General features: G+C 40.9%; 1 protein-coding gene across 1 annotated transcript in view; it reads right to left on the bottom strand.

The window, feature by feature from the left end:
• LOC105921344 (stonustoxin subunit alpha-like) overlaps positions 1 to 22,323 on the bottom strand; it is a 61,092-nt gene extending 38,769 nt beyond the window's left edge. Inside the window, exon 1 of the mRNA XM_036133748.1 lies at positions 22,243 to 22,323. The gene's annotated coding sequence lies outside the window, so the exon portion shown is untranslated. The remainder of the gene's footprint in view (positions 1 to 22,242) is intronic.
• Positions 22,324 to 23,086: the final 763 nt, after the last annotated feature.

The raw sequence follows: 23,086 nt of genomic DNA, 5'->3' as shown, positions 1-23,086 counted from the left end.
AAAACACTACTATTCCTCTTTGGTTGTGGTGTGTTCGGGTTCAATCTACAAAACATGACAGAACGAACCGACCACGTGAACCCGACACCCACACAGAGCCTCCATGCAGGACCTGGCAGAAGGGATCTTGCTCCACTCTCGGGCAACAGCGCAGCGGAGCAGCTCATAGCCCAGTTCCGGGGTTGTTTGGAGATCCGCACCTCGCTCAGTCCACCTTGGAGGCGGGTAGACGTGGTCGCCCAGGTACGCAAGCTGTGGAAAAATCAGGCCGAGCTTCTCCCTCTCTTTGAGGCTACGGGGCTGATGGAGGAGCTGGAGTGGAACCACATGGCTGCAGTGGCTCAGCTTTTCAGCAAAGCGCCTCCTCCCAGACTCTCGTTCTCCACCGCTGCAGCTTCCTCCACGGCTGCCGTTTCTACCGCTGCCGCTGCCGAGTCCGCTGCAGCTCCTGCTACGGATCTAGCTTCAGCTCATCTCTCTCTTGCCGCTGCTGCTGCTCCTGCCGTAGCTGCTCCCACTTCCTTTGTGAAGAAGCAATAGAGCTTTCTGAGCTATCTAAAATTTTAGCTTTATCTAAACCTTCTACCTGTATGTTAGACCCAATCCCAACCAAGTTGTTTAAGGAGGTATTCCCTCTGATCAGTGGTCCTATTTTAGACATGATTAATCTATCCTTGGTAAATGGATATGTACAACAGGCTTTTAAAGTAGCTGTTATTAAACCTTTACTTAAGAAACCATCTCTTGATCAAGATGAGTTAGTAAATTACAGACCTATATCTAATCTTCTTTTCTTATCTAAAATTCTAGAGAAAGTAGTTGCTAATCAACTTTGTGAACATTTACAAAGTAATGACCTACTTGAGGAGTTTCAGTCAGGCTTCAAAGCTCATCATAGCACTGAACAGCTCTGGTGAAGGTCACTAATGATATTCTCATGGCCTCAGATAATGGACTTGTGTCTATACTTGTCTTGTTAGATCTCAGTGCTGCGTTTGATACAGTTGATCACAATATTCTCCTACAAAGACTTGAGCATACTGTAGGGATTAAGGGGAAAGCATTAGGCTGGTTTAAATCTTATCTGGCGGACAGATTCCAGTTTGTTCATGTTAATAATAAATCTTCTTCAAACTCTAGGGTCACCTGTGGAGTACCACAGGGTTCAGTCCTTGGACCAATTCTCTTTACTATATATATGCTTCCCATTGGCAAAATTATCAGACAGCATGGGATTAATTTCCACTGTTATGCTGATGACACTCAGCTATATTTATCCATAAATCCTGATGAATCCAATCAATTACTTCGACTGCAGTCATGTCTTGATGACATCAAAAGCTGGATGACTTTAAATTTCCTGCGCTTAAATTTTGACAAGACCAAAGTTGTAATCTTTGTACCATAGTCCTCAAAAAATAAACTTCTTAACCAATCATTTAATCTGGGTGGCATTAACTTGGCCTCTGGTAATAAAGTAAAAAAATCTTGGTGTTATTTTTGACCAAGACATGTCATTTAAATCTCATATTAAACAGGTTTCCAGAGTTTCCTTTTTTCACCTCAGGAATATCGGCAAAACTAGAAACATTCTGTCCAGGGGTGATGCTGAAAAACTAGTCCATGCATTTGTTACTACAAGGCTGGACTATTGTAATTCTTTACTATCAGGAAGTCCACAAAATGCAGTTCAAAGCCTTCAGCTGATCCAAAATGCTGCAGCAAGAGTTCTGTTGAAAATCAACAAGAGGGATCATATTTCTCCTGTTTTAGCTTCCCTTCATTGGCTTCCTGTTAAACCAAGAATAGAATTTAAAATTCTTCTTCTAACGTATAAAGCCCTTCATAATCAAGCTCCATCATATATCAGAGCTCTGATTACCCCGTATGTTCCTAACAGAGCACTTCACTCTCAGACTGCAGGTCTGCTGGTGGTTCCTAGAGTCTCTAAAAGTAGAATGGGAGGCAGATCCTTTAGCTATCAGGCTCCTCTCCTGTGGAACCAACTCCCAGTTTTGGTCCGTGAGGCAGACACCCCGTCTACTTTTAAGACTAATCTTAAAACCTTCCTTTGTGACAAAGCTTATAACTAGAGTGGCTCATGTTACCCTGAGCTACCTCTATAGTTATGCTGCTATAGGCTTAGGCTGCTGGAGGACATCAGGGCCTATTTTCTCACTATACTAATTTCTACTGTTCTCCAGTTTTGCATTGCATTACATTGAAATGACTGTTGTCATTACAGCTTTTAACTTTTTGTTCTTTAATGTAGAACAGATTACTGGATCAATGTGAGCTTCTGTGCTTGTTTGTCTGTCTTGTTGTGTCTCTGCTCTGTCTTCTGTAACCCCAGTCGGTCGAGGCAGATGACCGTTCATACTGAGCCCGGTTCTGGTTCTGCTGGAAGTTTTCCTTCTTGCTAATGGGTGCTTTTTCTTTCCACTGTCGCTTCATGCATGCTAAGTATGAGGGATTGTTGCAAAGCCATGTACAATGCAGATGACTCTCCCTGTGGCTCTACGCTTCTCCAGGAGTGAATGCTGCTTGTCGGGACGTTGAAGCAATCAACTGGTTCCCTTATATAGGAGATTTTTGACCAATCTGTATAATATTCTTGATTTTGACTTTGTAAAGTGCCTCGAGATGACATGTTTCATGAATTGGCGCTATATAAATAAAATTGAATTGAATTTAATTGAATTCCTCATCGCCAGCTGCAACCACTCACTCACCGCCCGGCTCCTCTCGACACAGACGCTGTAATAAAATTAACTGAACACACCCACAAGAAACACCCATCGAAGCTTTTGACCCCTTTTCAATTTGTACTGTGCACAGAATTTTAGCCAATTGTGTTTAGAATTATCCCCATTAATCTTTACCACCTTCCATTGTTCCTTCTCCATCCTATGGGAAACCTATTTTAGAAATGTAATAGTTAATGAGACACTCTATCGCAATTTCTCTTTCCGTACGCTGGGCCTCTGATTGTCCTGTAAGAAAATGCAGCAAGCACACATAGTTTGGTGAGGATCGCCTTGTCTGTAAAATCAAAAATTACTTAATGCAGTTTTGAAATCAAAGTACATTTATCCTGTAAGAATGTCAGCATGCTTTTTTGGATTCAAAAAATTACCAGACATTGCACACAAAACTACTCACCATGTCACCACTCTATTAAATACTGTAACCTCTGCTCCAATTTCAGATGCCCATTCTGTGTGCTACGAAAAAGTTCCTATATTTAATCTGAAAGAAAAAGCAAACCCCCATTTTGTTCACCTATTGTTCTATCAAGTGTTCAAACCCTGATCCAGTTAATTCCAACACGAGATATGTGGCTTTGAATCCTATTTGAACAGGGTCTTTAATAGAATTAGTTTACATTAAGTTACCCTCTGTTTTTCTCTGTTTTTCTATTTTATCCAGTTTTTCCTAGTTTATGTAGTTCTATTGTATTTAACATTCACTTTATTGTACTGCTTAAACTGTTTAAGCCTTTCCAGGAACCCAAAGGGGGCTGAGCTAACCGGCCTTGTGGAGTCTTTGTCCAGCAGATACGTTCTATCTGACACTTCGCCCATTAAATCTAATTTATGGTCCAGGCTTGTGTTTTGGGAGTAGACTGAACCAACATTTCAGAGAGTTCTTTGTTTTGTTTTTTTAAAACAACCATTATCTAATTTATAACGCAGTCACATACCTCCGCTTGGGTCCTGCAAAAGAACCCTTCATCCAGGTCAATTACCGGTATCCCCTTTTCCATTTTGTGTAGTTTTTTTTTTGTATCTTATCCTAATTTTCCCTCCATGGAACAAAAGTAATTTTGTTACAAAAACATCAAGCGAGAACAAGTGGAGACAATTTAACTACAAACACTTGTCTTTATTGAAGTAGGAAGACCATTTCCCTGTATCCTGAATCCAAATCAAAATGTAATGGAATTTCATCATACCATAGATCTGCAAGAAGTCCTTCAAAAGTTGTGTAAGATCAGAGTACCCATTGAAATGATGACTGTAGACTGATGGCCTCAGTTGCACACAAGTTGATTTTGTGAGAATGCTGGATGTTCCAAGTTACTTACATACTGAGACAGAGTGGAACCTGAATAAAACACATGGTAACATAGCAACTTCTGGTGAAAAGCTGGTTTATCATAGCAGGCAACAGTTATTTGTACAATAGAAAATTCTCAATACTTGTGAGCTATTAAGAAATGACCTAACAGATCCGTTTAACCGATGTTGTTTACATTCACTTTCACTTTATTTTTTTAGTAAATTATCCAACATTGGATTTTAATTATCCAATTATCCAACATCCAGACATTCTGTTTAAAAAACAGAATGTCTCAATCAGGACACATCTGTGCTTACCAGAGAGGCCCATGTAATAAACCTGTCTCCCCATGACGTTCGCAACCACTTGTGTAAATTTATGACATGCATCTGTTAAGTAGAGAGACAACCTAAGAAACCTAAATGTAAGTGTAGCATGTAAAAAATATTCCCACCCCAGTGGATTTTCTGCCCATAGAAGATATGGTAAAATACACCTGCTGCTGTTTAATTATGAGCAATATCGTCCTGGACATAATAGAATTAAAACTCATGTTTAAAAGGAAAACATCAGTTACACAGCAAAAATTTTTATAGAAATTAGAATATTTTTCAAAACCGCAAACCTGTATGCTGGGATACACTCAATCAGTTGACTGAAAAGAATGTTTAACCATGTCCCTGATTCATTTGCCTGGGAGCTTAAAGATGGAGAGAAAGGAAAATATGAGGAAACAGGTCATCCAACATCACATACCATTAAATTTGTTGAGTAGTATATGGCTAAAAATAACTGTCTGTGTTTTACCTTAAAGATGTTTGATACCAGTCCGTGGCTCCTGAGATGGACTCGGACTGACATGCAACAGACCAGGCAAACATGAGATCGGAGTTAAGACGTCATATTCAAGGCTTTCATGTGTGACACTCCACATTTCTTCCCCAGTGTTGCAGGAGCTGATCGCTGTAATGTCTTTGCGAGTACCTCAGTGACAAAGTCCCCTTTTCACAACTCAGAGTCTGATGAAACAGCCGGTTCCAATGTGCGCAGAAAATTCATAGTCACTTCCCTTGACAGCTTGGGATCTGCGCTGTTCATGAGCGCTGGCCACTTTTCCAGGGTGAGAAAACATTGTTCATGGGAGCGTTATCCCCCTGCTGGGGTACTGACCTTCTGGAGGTGAGGTCGTATTGGGACTTCATGCCAGGATTTGGTGACTCGATGCCAGGATGACTTGCTGATATGTTCACCTCGTCTATTCGGTCCTCTGCTCCTTCTCCCATGTCTGCGCTGACCGCCACACTGCCATCCGGGTCCATGCGCAGGAACAACAAAGCTGGAATCAAATGAAGAATAAAAAAGCGGAGGAGGCGGCCCCCCTCCTTGAATGAAATTAGACTGTGGTGGAACCGTCAGGGTTTGAGCACCACATGATACACCCGCAGAGACATTTCTTTGTGCCATCTCCTGCTTTCTCTTGCTCACTTTCTGCTTTGCTTCTAGTAACTGTAATTTAAGTAATTGAAGTTGCAAGTCCTCTAAGTCTCGCTTAGACTTTCTGTCCTCCCTTTGAGCCACATGCAAATAGTCTATCAAACGGGTTTCCCAGCGAGCATACGAACACCCAGGCATATCAGGATTTTGTTTCATAAGCAGGGACACTAAAGAAGGAACCCCATCCAAAACTGCCCCTCTAAATAATTCACCCAGATTAGAGCAATTTGTTTTAGGATCCACACCCGTGTGTTTGATCCATTTCTCTGCATCTTGAAATATGTAATCTTTAGGACACTGTTGTGGGTCCCAGGCGAATTCAGGAAGCTCTACTGATGTGGATAATGGAAAGTGCTGTGTAATTGCAACTTCCAAGGACGAAATTACTGAAGACAATAAAGTTGCATCAGGCATGTGGGACGTTTGAGCAACATTTTCGATGACAGCTATTACAGACGCAGACACAGAAAGTTTTAAAATGGCTCTAAAATCACCGAGAGCCAGTTGTAAGCCTTTGGTTAAATTTTGTCATTCAACCAACCATGATCGACCACCAGCACTGATACTGGGGAGTTTATTCATCAGAAGTTGCACATCCCCAAGTGAACAAGTAGGGCATCTGCATTTTGGTAGGACTTTGAAAATGTGGATACAAATACTGAATAATATGGGGACTATCCTGTGATTATCCCGTAATATTTCCCGTTTCTACTAATTTCTGCCATTCTGTAATATCAGTATCTATAATAAAATGATAAAAGCCATTAACATTTGTCATAAATTCCTCAATTGTAGCTGCTTCATTTGAGGATAACTTCAAAACTGACTCATGACTAACTGCAGGGTTAACAAAATCTGTCAAATCAACCGCAATATCCATTTGCCCACTCTATTAGGTACAGTTTAACCTTAACTTTCAACTCTGTTTAGTTCTGCTTACTCGTGTTTTCCCAGGCCTGCAAGTGAGCAAAAGCTGATAGGGTTTACTATTCGCTATTAAACAGCTAGATTTAAGTCTGACGGATTACATCTATTTATTTATCTATTATAACAAGGGCTATCAAACGATGAAGACATTTTAATCACATTTTAATCGCAACTTATATTTTAAGTGTATACATTCATTAGGCATTTTAAAATGCTATTTTGCAATAGATAACGCTAGTTAGAATTACACTTTTACAGAAGGCATCTTCCATTTTTTGTTTTTTCCCAATTTATAAAGCCTCAAACAGATGTTTAATGTTCACCCAAATTTTCAACAACTTTTCCAAACTTCTAACCTCTTTCTAACTTTTAGGCTACAGTTTAAAATAAAAAATTTCTCCAAAACTCACCAAGATGCAGCCGGCGGTGCTCTCTCTCCAATGCAACTCAACCAATCAGCTTGCAGCCAATACCTCAAATGCTTTACTGCATTGAACGTTCTCCTGCACTTCAACAAACATCATTATTGCCAAATTCCCCTTAGTTTTTTACCCATATTTTTACTTAACCTGATGCACTCTGCCCCACAGCACTCCTCTTATCTTGGGGCCCACGCACGTGGGGAAATTGACACCCTCATGAAGACACACACACCCAAGAGACTTCGAAGCCACGCGCACACACACACACAGACAGACTCACACCGGAGCCGCGGACTGCTCTTGATTATTCACACAATGGATCCCATTCTTACCTAAACAAACTTGTTAAACAGAAACAAAACACACATAGATCAAAGACAGCAGAAGGATCTCAGCATCCTTTTCATATCAGTGGAACAATCTATTTAAAAATTCGCCTTGTCTAACAGCTGTGCATTCAGAATCCCATTCTGATGCTAGAAAACAACTCAAGTTGTTCTCCTGGGGCCCCTTTATAATTCTCTATATTCATCTATTACAGCTCACTTTAAAGGTCTTGCTGTCCTAGCCTCAACTTTTAGATGTTTATGTATTCTCGGCAGTTCCTATCCCCTGCTTCTTTTTGAGTGTCCCTAATTCTCAAGAGGTAGCACAGTCCCCTCAGCCCTAATATCACCAGTTTGAAGGGGTGGTGTCCGTGTGGCCAATCCCCGGACATATTTTTTTTTGCTTTTATGTTATATCTTTTCTATTTTGTTTTATTGTATTTTTCAACAGCCTCACCACTTACGGCTTCTTGGCTTTTATTCTATTTTAAGTTTCTACCTTATTTTGCGTTTTTCTGACATGGACATACACATTACTCCCATTCAATCATTTCTCGGTTTCAACATAAATTCCATTCAAACCTAGTTGTACTGTTCAGCCTCTGATAGTTTGAAAAGAGAGTATCTTAAACCACAGCACCACTTAATTTAGCCTACACATCTAACATTTTGCCAATGGAGAAAAATCTCCTTACTTTTTCGATCAACCCTACAGAAAAGTCCTCTTTTCGTGTCCAGTTTTCAAATTCTTCTGCTTACTGCCAAAATACGACGGTCACGGCATCATGTTAAAGATTGGGTGTACCGGCCTGCTGTTACATGTCTATTGAAAACCCATCTTATCCCGGTTCCGGATTTGCGAAATCCGGAACCGCAAGTGAGAAAACATTAATCAAGAGGTAGAACAGTTTAAATGCATATTTAATTCATAGAAATTAAATATGGAGACAGAGTTTACATTACCAATCAAGATGATTTCACCGCGCGGTCGGAAGTCTGTCTAAAATTAGTTTTACCAAAACATTCCTTTTATCAACTTTAAAACTCCTCCTGCAAGCTCAGGGGGAAGATGACTGACCCCCTCTCCTTCTTAAGGTACTCTGCGGGTGAACTATTAGGGCTCAAATGCTTAACTACATCAGTTGCTGATGGTTACAGACTCAAGTATCTTTGGCGACTGTTGCATTTAGTTGCACTTGGAAATGGTAAGATCACTCATGGGTAGTTCCACACTGGAACACCACTTATCACAATCTGGCTCATATTTTGGCCGGCGGTCTTTGAAAACGGTTGCACTAGGTAATCTTCTTTTTTCACAATGTATTCAACCACCATACGCTGCACTTCTGGGGGTTTAAATCATGTGCAGACATGGTGGGTACACTACGAGTCAGGCTACTCACAGTGTAATTTAACTGACTCGATGGTTGTGCAACTGAAACACTGACATCAACTGTGGTAGGCCAAAACTCCACCAAGGGAGATGCTGGTGGATTCTCAGAAAAGTTACTCTGCTCTGTTTGATCCTTTCCAGGTTCTCTGATTGACTCAGAAATCTGTGACATCATATCCTTCAGGAAATCTGCAAAATCTCTGCCACCCATCTTAGCTAGGTTTTTTATTTCACTGAGATATGTCTTAGTTGTATCACTCCCCACTAATTGAATTGATTTTACTATTCTATATGTTTTATGATGTATTTACTAATTACTTTTAAAAAGGGTTTTAAGGTTTGAGTTTATTCAGACATTAGTGTTTTTCAAAGGACTGATATCTCTTTTTTCTATGTTACAGAGTAAGGCCTGGTGCAACAAACAGCCTCACCATAAATGTTGATTGTTTTTGTAAAGCTCTATGTTATCTGTGATGAATTGCACCCAGCCAGCTGTGTATCCTCCCTTTCCTGGTCACTGAATGGTCAATTGTCAAGATTGTTTTGTATACCTGAAACTGCAAGTTTATGATGTCAAAGGTCACACTAAAGTATGTTTCTTTCTTTAAGGTAATAAAAGTCCTCTACATTTATGACTTTCAAGATTGACCCAAACTGCTTTAAAAACTCAGTTATTTGCTCTATTTGCTCATTTCCAGCCATTCCACTCACTATGAACGCTCAACGATGTCCATCTTTTGGTATGTTAAAGCTTAAGACAACATTGGGGGGAAAAAACTTGAAAAAACCCTCCTGGCTGGCTCCCCAAATTTATTGTAACCTTGATCTCTGCTTCGTATTTTGGACCAGTTGTTAGGTTTGGCAGGATTACATAAGAAACTAAAATGAGTGCACAATGACGCAGCTGGAAGCAAGACATGAGCAAAAGCAGTTTTTTTGCAAAAGATAAAATTAAATAAAATACAGTTTAACAAGTACAATATTGATGAAAAACTAGTATGTAAAAAAATAAAAAATCAAGAAGCTGTCTCCATCTTTGAGCTCACTATATTTCAGTCGTCCTTTTTTAGTCGTCAGTCAAGTCAAATTATGTTGCAAGTTAAGTTCTTTTTTCTTTTTTTTGTTCAGTAGTTGGTGTTGTTACTACTGGGAAGTTCAGGTCAGTGTGAGGAATGGAGTTCTTCAACAGAGGTTGGCTTGCCATCTCCTTTCAGAGAATCCATGGAATCTGATACAGCTTTATGATCAGCAACAACAAAAAAACCTAGCATGCATGCATGTCAGAACGCCCTCCAATGGACACCCCATGGTCTCTGCTAGTTCTGCCATCAATAGACAGCCACAAACTCGAGGTCTCTTAAACAAAGTCCATCCATCCATCTTCTTTCGCTTATCCGGGGTTCGGGTCGCGGGGGTAGCAGCTTCAGTAGGGAGGCCCAGACGTCCCTCTCCCTAACCCTCTTAAACAAAGTGACTCATAAAATTCAGTGTAGCGGGTCTGATGGCATGCCTTGATCATTTCCAAGGTGTATCAGACCACAAAATCGGAAGTAATAGGTAGATAGATGGATATATTTGTGTGTGTATATAATGTTCAATTGGACCAGTAAAGGACTCTGGTGCACAAGTAATTTCTCTTTATTTCTTTTATCACTGAAATAATTTTTGCTCCATGATTTTTTTGGTAGCTGTTGATGTTCAGGTTTTCTGAAGTAATGTTGCCCAATATTTATGTTCAGTCATGTGTTTGCTTTTTTGTTTAATTGTTTAAATATTGTTCGCGGTGGCATTCATCTGTCCCATTCAGACATTTTTGCCTGCATGATTTGTGGAAAATGCGCCGGATAAAATATCTTCTGGGGAAAATAGACGCATAACTGCAGAACTTCAAAGCATCATTGTGCTGCCATAAAGGGATGCTCTGCTGGAAATATTTGATAATCCTGGTGCTCCAAATTGGCATTAGAGATTTCTAATTAATTTTTATTATACCATTTTGTATAACTGTCTGTAACCTGCACAAAATAATCAACCCACATTTTATTTTGGCGGGTCAAACTGACCGCACACTTTAAGTTCTGGGTCAAAGGTGAACTTGAATCCTCTCCATTGCTGTCGCTGTGGCTAGCTGCTTGTGTTGGGTTTTCCAAAATCGCTGAAGAATATTGCTGAATCAAGCCTAATTAACATAGACGAAGGATTACATTGGGTGTTTTCAGTCAACCACTCGACAGTCAGCTTTTTTTTCCACCCCCTGTTTCAACCCAGGATGGCGAGTTACCGGATCACTGCAGCTTTGCGTTTGGACTTAATTGAACCAAACTATCAGCTAGTGTTACATGTCCAACTAAAAAAATCCAACAGCCTCCCAATGTAAGTTGATTTCACATTCCTCAGAATAAATGAACTAATGGAATGAGTTCAAGGAGACATCATTTCATTTAAATGTATACGTTTTTATTTTTCTGCCACACAATGACCATTTTGATTTAATTGTCCTATTAATGCTCTAAAACCTCACCAAATGTTGTGTGTGTATGGGAAACACGTGTTCCTTGTTGGAGTCTAGAAAGGTTGATCCACTGCATTTAGTTCTGCCAAAACCAAGACAAAGCTCATCTCAGAATCAGAAACAGAAACAAGTTTATTGCCAAGTAGGTTTGCACTTACAAGGAATTTGACTTGGTGTTGATGGTGCAGACAAAATAGATATATATACAGAATATATACACAGTAGACTCAGCGTTAATGTAACGCAGAAGGTCTGGAGATGCTACGTTGGTGTAGCTTGTAAGTCCTGAACGGGGGAGAGAGACAGTGTCCAGAGTCACAGGCGGCTCTTGGTCTTATTCATCAGGCTGGTAGCAGATGGAAAAAACTGTTGTTGTGGCGTGAGGTTCTGGTTCTGATGGAGCGCAGCCTGTTCTGGTTCTGGTCCTGATGGAGCGCAGCCTGTTCTGGTTCTGGTTCTGATGGAGCGCAGCCTGTTCTGGTTCTGGTTCTGATGGAGCGCAGCCTGTTCTGGTTCTGGTCCTGATGGAGCGCAGCCTCCTGCCAGAGGGAAGTGACTGAAATAGTCTGTGACTGGGGTGAAGGGATCAGCCACAATCTTCCTGCACGCCTCAGAGTCCTGGAGGCGTACAGGTCCTGGAGAGATGGAAGATTGCAGCCAATCAGCTTCTCTGCAGACCGGATGACACGCTGCAGTCTGCTCTGGTTCTGATGGAGCGCAGCCTGTTCTGGTTCTGGTTCTGATGACACGCTGCAGTCTGCTCTGGTCCTTAGCGGTGGCACCAGGGTACCAGATGGTGATGGAGGAGGTGAGGATGGACTCAATGATGGAGGAGGAGAACTGCACCATCATTGTCCTTGGCAGGTTGAATTTCTTCAGCTGCCTTCTTCAGGAAGTCCATCCTCTGCTGGGCTTTCTTGGTGAGGGAGTTGATGTTCAGCTCCCACTTTAGGTCCTGGGAGGTTATAGTTCCCAGAAAGCGGAAAGACTTCAGTGTCCATGGTGGAGTCACAGAGGGTGATGGGGGTAGTTGGGGCTGAGTTCTTCCTGAAGTCCACAACCATCTCCACTGTTTTTACAGCAGAGTCTTGTCCTGAGGAGGTAGCTCTCCTGTGTTGAGCCATGCGTCTGTGGAGAGGTTGTTTGGTTTCTCCAATATAAAGATCAGAACATTCCTCACTGACTGAACTGCAGACACCACTCCGCTCATCTTAGGTTTGGGGGTTTTGTCCTTGGGATGCACCAGCCTCTGTCTGAGGGTCCTGTTTGCTTTGAAATGTTCTGGGATTTTGTGTTTGGAGAAAATCCTCTTGAGTTTTTCAGAGACTCCAGCAACATATGGGATGACGATGTTTCTGCGTTTATTCTTCTCACCATTATGTTCTGCAGCGGGTCTTTTGGATTTTCTTGCTGACTTGACAAAAGCCCAGTTAGGGTAGCCACAGATTTGGAGGGCATCTCTGATGTGTTTCTGTTCCTTGTGCTTCCCTTCTGTTTTAGTAGGACATGCTCGTTCCGGTGTTGTAAGGTTCTGATGACGGAAAGTCATCAGAACCTTTTTTGGATTGAAGAGAAGTTGTCACTCCTTTATTCTATGTGTGTGCAGAGTTTGTCATTAAAAGACCACCAGTGCTCGAATCATCCCTTTCAACCATTGTCCTGATATCAGCTCTAGAGCTGACATCCATCAGACAATACCTAACAGACTGAGAGTTATTTATTAAACGTTAAATAACTTTTAAACAGTGTATAATTGTACAACATATTATAGCATCCTGGGTGGGCATTCGTCTACATATTATGCGTCCCGCCGAGTGGACGATGGTAAACACAGCTGCTCTGCACACATATGAGAATATCACCTGTGACATTTTTAGACTTTTAGAAAAATAAAAGTTAACTAATAAGAATTTCAGCTTGTGATAATAAACTGTACTACGAAAAGTTTAAATTCAAATGCTTAAATCAATCAAGATATTTGGTGTAACCAACTGTCTGATAATTGATTTAACTGTAAAGTTAATCTTACTGACTGAACCAAATTTTGTTGAACGTCTGAGTTCAGATGCTGTGCCTTATCCTCATGTTTGCTTAAACCACCAGTCTTAAATGAAAAGTCCAAAGTTATGCATTTTCAAAATTAACTTGCAGTCCAGAGGAGTTAGATGCTCCTATACCTAACCTAAGATGCTTTGCATATGTGTCTAATAGGAAATTTTAAGACTTTAGTTTGTGTTGTGTAGAACATATTTGTTTCCAGATTTAACTCCTAGTTAATCTGAGGTGACACCCTGTTTATGTGGAAAGGGGGTGCTCATAAAGCTAAAAGTGCTAATTTCCCTTTAAAGAAAAGTAAGAAGCATGAGCTTAAAAAGCTAGTAATTCCCTAAAAGGTGAAGCCTTCCTCAAAAGCTAGTAATTCCTAAAGAAAGGTGAGCAGTCGCTACAGAGCTCGTAATTCCTAAAGGTTTAGCATCTTAACACTGAAAGAATAGTGTCGTCATGAACTGCATGTTGAACGGTCAACCTGCGCACCTGTTTCTACACACACAAACAAGTGTTTGCAAAATGTATTTTTAAACACACATGCTTAGCTAATTGTGCAAGGACTGGATCTTATGTTATTTTGAAAGTTTTGTCTTAACTTTTGTATGTTTTGTGTTAGCAAGATGGAGCCAGAACGTCTCACATCTGAAGCTACACTTGGTGGTGGACCAAGCAGACATAGAGAGGCAGAAGGTTGTTGTAGCCGACCTCATCAACGTATCTGCAGATGAGTGGAGCAACTTAATCAGTTTTAACCTTGCTGCATGCGATAACATGATTAAGGAAGTAATGAATTTTATTGCAAACCAAACTAAAGATGCTGTGATTACAGATGTTCTTTGCCAGATCACCCTGCTGCATCAGCAAAGATCCTAACTGAAAGCTAAACAGTTTCTTCAGTTACAGGTTGAGCATCAGATGGTTTTAGACAGAGTGCTGCCAGAGGTGAGCTCTCAAAGGCTGAGGTGAGGATGGAGGAAGCTGAGACAGAGGACGTCAAAACTCCTGATGTCAGCCATCACACCTGTCTCATATCACCACCTGGTGGGGAGAAATCAGACATTGTTTATAAAATCCCTCTTTATTTTCAGCCGTTAACTTTGATTTGTTCCATCTTTTCATAGAGAGTTAGAGAAGACTGAATCTGTCAAACTTAAAATAAACATGTATTATTTCATTACAATTGTGTTAATCACCAAATCATCTATGCTTGTTATGGACACTTTTGTCCCTTTCCTATAAAAAATATAAAGAAATATAAAAATTCTCAGAGATAAAACTGAACATAGTGTTGAATAATGTCACTGAAACATGTTTCCATTATTACTAGGTTATTTATCAGAATACAGACAATCAGAAAGCTCAGTTTAACTCAGGATCCAGCTTTATTGAGGATTTCCAGCAGGTGGCAGCATTTCCCAAAACCAAAGCAGAAGAGCCTTTGAAAAGCACATGTCAGTAATATCATGTTAGTGTCCATGCTGTGGGTTTAAAAGCAGAAATTCAGCTGGTGATCTACTTGATCAGGATCAAACCATCCACCAGAATACATTTCCTCAGTGGTTCATTAGATTCATGTAAAGAATAACAAAAGTTAAGACATAAATCGAGAATTTATACAAAACAATATCAATACAGTTATGTTCCTATACACCCGAGCATCTAATTCCTATTAAAGATAAGCTGGTTAGAAGACAACATAAAGCAAATTTCCCTAATGTACAAAAAGATTAAAAAATATCAAAAATCTACGATTAAATCGCAGAAAAACACAAGAATTGTATAATCTTACTTAATAATTGGATTACTAAATCACTTGCATGTAGCTAAATTTTTAACAGGATATTTAAATTTTATTTGTTTTAAAGCTGTCAATAAAAAAACAAGATTTCATAATCTCAATGCAAAACAGAATGAAAAACTTTAAAGCTCCATAAAAAAGATTTTCTTTTTAAACAAGTATAAAACAGTTTACTGTTTTATACTTTTCTAATAGTCCACAAAGGTCTGACACTTAGAAGATGTAAAAGTATGGAAACTTGCAGCTTCCAAATAATGATCAGATTGTGAAGTTTATCATCCAGAGGTCTTTAACAGAAACAGTAACTGTAGTATTTAAATATAAAACAGACTGCAAAGTAAATTAAATACAGTTTGCCTGAAGTCACATGACAGAAATGCGTGTCCTCTGCAGCCTGATGATGGCACATTCACTGAAGGCAGAGTACAGATCAGGGTTTCTCAGTCACTCTTTAAACTTTGTCATCTGGTCTATATCTTTTAAGCTAAAAAGAGCTTGGGGTTTATCATGCTTCCGTTTTTCAGGGTATGGTTCAGGCAAATGATTTAAAAAAGGTTGAATATAGGAATGTAAATGGTTATTCTTGATGAGAATCAGAAGATGAAACACCACAAACCAACTCCATCGTCTACATCTGACACTTATTCAGGAGGGCAAAAGGTAACATAGTTGTCTTTAAATGTCGCATAAAAACCTGGATAAACTGGTTCAGTGATGTTGTATTCAAAGGTATGAAGGTGAATGAAATTGTTTCCAGAGACAGCGTAGAAGGACACGGTACCTCCAGGACAGTCCAGATACACCCCAAACCTGTTGCATCCTTGTGGAGGATAAACAGTGTAACTCAAGCCATGGTTTTGTCCTGCAGTGTGCAAATAAAAACTAGAAAAAGTCCAGTATTTATGATAAGACTCAAATGATGTTTGTTTTCCAGGGTTTCCACCAGAGCATACAAGAACCACGCCTACGTAACTGTTCATGTCTGTGGTCCAAGTGACCTCAAAGTAATGACGGCCGGTCAGCCTTTCCCTGCTCAGAACATGAGGAACTACGTTGGTTGTAGGTTTCTCATCTGTGCATGTTGCCTTCTTGTTCCCCTCAGAAAGACGGAGTGAGTCAGAGGCTGTGTTTGGGTCCAGGGTAAGATCACAGTAGTCTGATAACAGAGGAAGACAGTCTGTTACAGTCCATTTAGTTACATGTAGTTCATTTTAGAACAGCAGAATTAGCTTATTTATGTAAATGTACCAGTGCAATAAATGGTAATACAAGTTGGCGGTAAATTAATTTAAGACATGCTTTATTAGAACAATAATTGATATTTTCCTAAAAGAAAAGTCTGTATGTTGAATGTCTTAGTTCAAATTAAAATTACATATTCAAACAAAAACATAATGATCGAGATAATGTACTTACAGTATAAGAGGTCTTTTCGATCTAACTGGGCTGGAACATCAGTAATAGGAGGTTTTGAGAAATCTTGCGTCTTCAGAAGGCCGTCCCTGTATTGGTAGATGGTTGCTCCTTTGAATTTGTCATTTGGCAGAGCTGCTACAAGGAAACAAAATCTTCTGCTGCTTCTCAGGTTTTTGGCCATCGTGTAGAACTCACTGGCTTTTGTCCTCATGCTGGTCACAACATCATTTATGAAGAACCAGTGGTCTTTGGTGGGTGGAATGACTCTGGGTGGAGCTGCTGCCGTGTCTCTGCTCAGATAGCTGGTCATCTGCTGAGTGAAGGGGTCATCAGTTTCCACAGAGGTGAAAACATAGCAGAGGGCACTTTTTACTCCTGAAGCCAGAGCTTCTCTGTCCACGTCAGACTCATCTGGGACAATACTGACTCCCTCCATGATGTCCACACATGACCTGATAATGTTGACTTCTCTCTCTGCGTTATCTAACCACTTATCTAAGTGTTCCTCACTGAATGGAGACTTTTTGTGGTCATCAAAGAGTTTCTCTACTGATTTTTCATCTGTTTTACCTTCACGAATCAGGGGAATCTTCTTCTGGATGGTCTGTCTGAGCATTGTTGTGTAGTCAGTGCAGAGATCTTTGAAGCGTCTGAACTTTTTGTGAAGCTGTGGTAAACTTTTCACCACTTTCTCGTCCAGAGCTTCATTGCATCTCATTTCCATTTCTTTGATACTTTCCAGAGTATCAGTTGCTTTTCTGACCAAACCAACAGAAAAGTCTCCCAGCAGCTCTGATGCAGATGGATCCAGATCCTTCAGAGGAGTCAGCCAGACTTTAATAGGAACTGAATTTTCTCCACTTTTTCCAAGGAGCTCTGGAAGCCTGGAATACGTCTTCACTGCATCTTCAAACGTTGCAGGGTTCTTATCAAGAATTAGGTCTCCATAGAATTTGCAGGAGAACTTATTGGTTACAGCTTTTTCTTCCTCACTGAGCTCTACTTTGACTTTTGCCTCAAAGCTAAAGATTGGAATCTTTTTAATAGCAACTTCTGCACTGACGCCAATCTTCTGCAGATTGCTGGACTCTAACTTCTCGCTGTCAAAGACAAAAAAGGCATTGGCTCCATAGAGTATGCCTGTCACTACATGTGTTGCACTGAGATTTGGTTTATAACCTCCAGCATCTAGGTCCGTCTTTTGAAGATGAGAGAGAGACAGATGTTCATATGTAGTTGTGGCTTTGTACTGAAGGGTGATTCTGCTCTGGTTCTTGAATCTCTTTGTGTCATTCAGATAACTGGCAGAGCCTCCAACCTCAATTAGACCACCCAGGACACTGGCTTTAAGTGACACATTGACGTCCAGCAGAGAAGACTTGGATTCAAAGGAGTCAGATGCAGTGACATGATAGGAACTGCTGCTCTGAGCCTTAGTGGAAGTGTTCTTCGTAATTGTTTCTTTATCACACAGACTGAAACCTGTGGAGTTCACAGAAACATATTCCATTAGCTTTAGTTTTACATGAGCTTTTCTCTCTGTGCATATGCAGGTTCTCTGGAGGTACTCCAGCTTCCGCACATAGTGGCAAACAAATTACTGTTGTGGCTACTGGTTACCTCTGAGTTGGGCTTAGGTATGACAGAGAGTGCATAGTTGTTGGTTCTATTGCTCTCTCCATGTGACTGACTAGAAATTTGTCCAGGATGTACCCCGCCTGCCTCCCACTGACCTCTACACATGGGAGCTAAACTGCCGACGCCTGAGGCTAATCTCCACTGCTGATGGGACGAAACCTGCTACTGCCTGAGGATCTGGGTTCTTTTAAAGCACTGTGCCTCGCAAGTTTTAAAGGTTTCTGTAACCAATCTGTTTTAGGCTTCTTCCTCTCCATTTTTACCTTTCCAATTTTCTCCATACATGCACAAGTCTGTAATCTTGCGAGACTTGCCGCGATATTTTCCCACGAGACTTCCTGATGAGAGTCGACTAAGTATGGCTGCGCACTGTGTTGTATTTCGTGTGGGGCTGGTGAGTGTACGGAGCTGCTGCAGGTAGGCAATTAGCCGACTTAAAGTATATATTTTCCATCTTTAACTGCTATGACACTCACTGGTATGCCTCTCACCTTTTAGATACCTCTACCATTGAAAAGTCGATGTATGTTTCAACCTTGTGAAACTCACTAAAAGACGGAACTGGTGAGTGTTGAACTGTTTTGTTGTAGCATGCTAACGCTAATGCCTTGTTTGATATAGTGTTAGCTTAGCGTGGGCGCTAGCTGCAGTTTTGATGGATTTCCATTGTTTACAGAATCATAGCTAACAACTATATTACCTAGCTTCCACAGTTATTGTCATGGTATTTTTCTAGGATGAACCCGGACACAGCACGCACACACAGAGCTTGTTCTTGAAGTGAGTTTTATTGTACAGAATGGAGGGTTAATGACGAGAGGAACCAGAGTCTTGATGGACGGAGATGAAGGGTGCGGAAGCTGGCTGGCAGGAGGAGTGCAGAGAGACTGACCAGGAGGAACTCTGGAGCCGAAGACCTGAGACTAGGATGGAGCATCTGAGCCGAGGACTTGAGACCAGAACATCAGAGCCGTGGACTAGAGACCAGAACGTCGGAGCCGTGGACTTGAAACCAGAACGTCGGAGCCGTGGACTTGGAACCAGAACGTCGGAGCCGTGGACTTGAAACCAGAACGTCGGAACCGTGGACTTGGAACCAGAACGTCGGAGCCGTGGACTTGGAACCAGAACGTCGGAGCCGTGGACTTGGAACCAGAACGTCGGAGCCGTGGACTTGAGACCAGAACAGCTCACCAGGAGTGGAGAACTGGAGTGGAACAGAGCTGAGCTGGATCTAGGCTACGACTGGAACAAAACAAAGGTGACGGAAACTCTAATGGCTGACTGGAACAAAAACTGAGCTGATAAGGATTCTGGCAGCGACGGAGCGGGAGTGAACGCTACGGACCGGCGACGAGAGCAGAAAGAGGTGAGTTTAAGTAAGGGTGAAACCAGGTGGAAGCAGTTGTGGGTTAATTGCAGCCTGCCAGGTGAAACCGATCAGGCTGCGCAGGAACAAGAGAGAGGGAGAGAGGCTCAGCATGCAGCCATAAGCTGCATCCTGACAGTTATAGAGTAATGTTGCATTACCCTGTTATTTTGTTTTCATTTGACCAATTGGGTTAAAATCAACAACCTTATTTTATGATGGTTATTGGCTAACAGCCTTTACATTTATAGGTATAAATGTTTGAAATGCATTTCTAGTTTGTACTTGCAATACCATTTAATATGGTAATGAACTGTTTAATTGAGTATTCGATGAATAATTGTTTTGTATATTTTATTTGAACAAAGAATTAAGATTAATCATGTACATGTAGACGAATCCTATAAAACTTTGCTCCCACAGGACAAAGCCCAGTACTCTTCACTTTCTTCCTGGGTCTGCTGTGAAGGACAGGGCCCGCAGGGGGCTGGGAGCAGCTAGCCGCCCTGCGAGCCACACAGACTAAGACTCCCAGTCTTCACATCTTCTGCCTGGGACATCTGAAGGAGAGGAGGTGCCTGGGCCACCATGCGGGCCTCAGGAGACTCGAATGCCCACAAGCTGGGGAGAAACTCGTCCTCCACGGAGCGGAGGATCCGACTGGTTTCGAGGATTCATCGACCCGACCGAAGCTAAGTTGCACCCTGACTTCTGTGCAACCAGCCGTGAAGGAATGCCGAAACAGCATTGTTTATTTTTGTCAGCTGTGGCAGGAAAGCAGACGCGAGACGGCAGATGCCTTCCCTCACCAGACAAGCTGAGAGCTCAGACTACTAAATGGACGTCGGGCCTGGCCTCCCCTCGACCACGTTTCGGCTAGCTCACAGCTGCATGTTTGCTGCTGCTACCCCTTTCGGCAGTCCCTATCACTGCTCTCTTCCTTGGATGGCCAAAGTGGACCGAACTCACACAAGGCACCGACAGGTCTGGCAGGATTGAGGGAGGGAGAGTAAATGGTTCATTTGGAAATGTTTGTGTAATGCGTACATGGTGTTTCTAAACACAAAGAGCTAACAGACATAGCTCATGCTAACATTCTGTTTCAGGCCATTGCTGATATGATTCGAGTGTGTTTTTATGGTTATAACAAACGTTATCTCCACAAGGGTTTCATACATTAATGGGATATTAATATTTATGTTATCCGGCCACTCATTATGACTAACATAAAAACTGAAGGTTTTTAAAGTTAGCGCCGAACATCCGCTAGCCAAAATGCTATTTAGCTTCTGGTAACTTCCGGTTATTCAACAAAAGCCCGTTTCAAGCATAAGGCTTGTTTGTTTCGCTCCGCCATCGTTTCTATAGTGCTATGAGCGTTATTACGGCATTAATATTGAATATTAATGTCGATTTAAAGGCGTTTTGTATAACTTTACATTAGCCGATTTCAGCAATCCCATCGCATTGATAAAATCGAGCGTCCCTAAAGTAATGATTTTACCGAGAAAATCAGTCTTTAACTCAAACAAAATGTTATTTCATCAAATAATGTTTTGTTTACTCAGAATTCGCATTGTCAATGGATTGAAACATGCCAAATGTTCTAAATTAGTTAAGCTAATTTAACTACATTCCATGTTCTTTAAATCAGATCTGCAGTGAACCAGGATTCACTGAATTATTCTGATGATGATTAACCACGTTTGTTTTGTGTTTTGTTTTGTTTGTTTTTGCATGTAAATAGTTCTTTGGCTTAGTAGTTTAGTTAAGTTTCACTAGCCTAGTAGAGAGGATTTATTGAATGAAATATAGTGTTAATTCAGATAAACAGCATTATATAGTGATGTTCATTTTATTTCTGTTAACAAATTATTGAACTTGAAGATAAGTTGTCACTCATTTATTATATATGTGTGCAGAGTTTGCTGTTAAAACATCGCCAGTGCTCGTATCATCCCTTTCAACTATTGTCCTGATATCAGCTGTTTGGGCTGATATTCACCAGACAATACCTAACAGACAGATAATTATTTATTAAACATTAAATAACTTTAAACTGTGTGTAATTGCAATATAACAAATCTAATGTTTATGGTATCAATTAGGAGCTAAGCATTGTTAATTATGGTGCTAATTGTTGGTCATGTTTATACAGGCCAGGTTCGTATCTTCCCATTCGTTGGGTGGTGAGCTAGAAGTAGGCGTTATGCCTCAGCCCGGAAAGAAGCCAACTGCAACTCCCATAAGTTCAGTAGGAGACGCTGCAGCTTGCTTCCCCCAAACCACACACATCCATATACCAACACTAAAATATCACTGATCACTTCTCACAACCAACCTTTTGGGACAATTATACAGCCTTGTGGGGGCTATATGAGCTGGAGACCGCAAACCACGCGTGGATTTAGTATCCGTTTTGTTGGACTTCGTTCATTAAAAAAAAATAGAACTGACTTGTCTGTCCTTATCATGTACAACTGTAAATATTGTAAATATCTTTCCCTTTTCACATATTACACATTCTTGCACTTAAATACTGTGTTGAGTCTTAATAAGCACACATTGAACCTTCTCCCAGAGCTGAACTTAGACCTTCTGATTATAGCTTTTTATTTTATATAATTTCATATCAGCATCTACCTGGTATATGCTACTCAACTTTAACACAACTTATTCAGGTGACTGCCGTTCAGCAAAAGTCTTAGTACTGAAGAAGAGAAACACCTAAAACATGTTGGCCTTGAAGTCCAGTGTTGGGAAAAAGTGTTTTAAACCATGACTACCGTCCCTCTGAGTCTAAATAAACCATAGAAACCAGCAGGTCTGTTCTCACCTGTTATCAGCTGATCTTTGCGAGCATCATAGAGCATTCCTAAGGCAAAAGGCCGGCCTAGAGCAGCAATCTCAATCTGATGTGAGGACATGTCTCAAATCTAAGAGGACAAACAGAGTCTATCAACACAGAAACAATGCCAGAAAATTGAAATAAAACTACTTTGGTGTTCTACAAAGTCCAGGAAGACCAGAAGACAATTATGCAGCTCTTCAGAAACATGACGCTTTCCTTACCTGGTGGAGATGAGTTCTTCAGTGAAGGTGTGCTGAAGCTTTCTCCACTTGTCTGACTGGCCAGGTGTTCTTATATCCTTATAACTCCACCCACTGAAACTCCTGGAACACCCACAAGTTCACATCTATTCATATAACAAGTAGATAAAAGGGCAACATTGAACAAAGTGCTGTGCAGAGGTATAGAAATGCCAGCACATAAAGAAATAAAGAAACAGGCAGTGAGTCCAGATGTGCAGTTAAATGATTCTCCAGAGCGTCGGCAGTGGGAGCCTCCCTGATGTCTGATGCTCAGGGCTACAGCTGTAAATGTTCAATGAGCTCCTGAACGATCCTGGACCCAGTTACAGCTGAAACAAGTCATGATTTAATCTGAGGCTGTTTGAATATTTCCACATTGGCTCTTAGAAACCATGGCTAAAAATCACAAACAGCTGTTTTTAATTGTAGTTTGACAAATGAAGATATTAGAAATGATAGGTTTCAGATAGAACTGTATAGAATTGTGATAGAATTACCAGTACCAGAAGTGCCAGTATTATTATTTCTTTAGATGTTTTTAAAACGTTTTTTATTATATACAGGTATTATGGACCCACGGACGAGGC

The sequence above is a fragment of the Fundulus heteroclitus genome, unplaced genomic scaffold, assembly GCF_011125445.2.
Source record: "Fundulus heteroclitus isolate FHET01 unplaced genomic scaffold, MU-UCD_Fhet_4.1 scaffold_68, whole genome shotgun sequence".
In the NCBI taxonomy this organism is placed as follows: domain Eukaryota; kingdom Metazoa; phylum Chordata; class Actinopteri; order Cyprinodontiformes; family Fundulidae; genus Fundulus; species Fundulus heteroclitus.
This window is presented reverse-complemented; position numbering and strand designations above follow the sequence as displayed.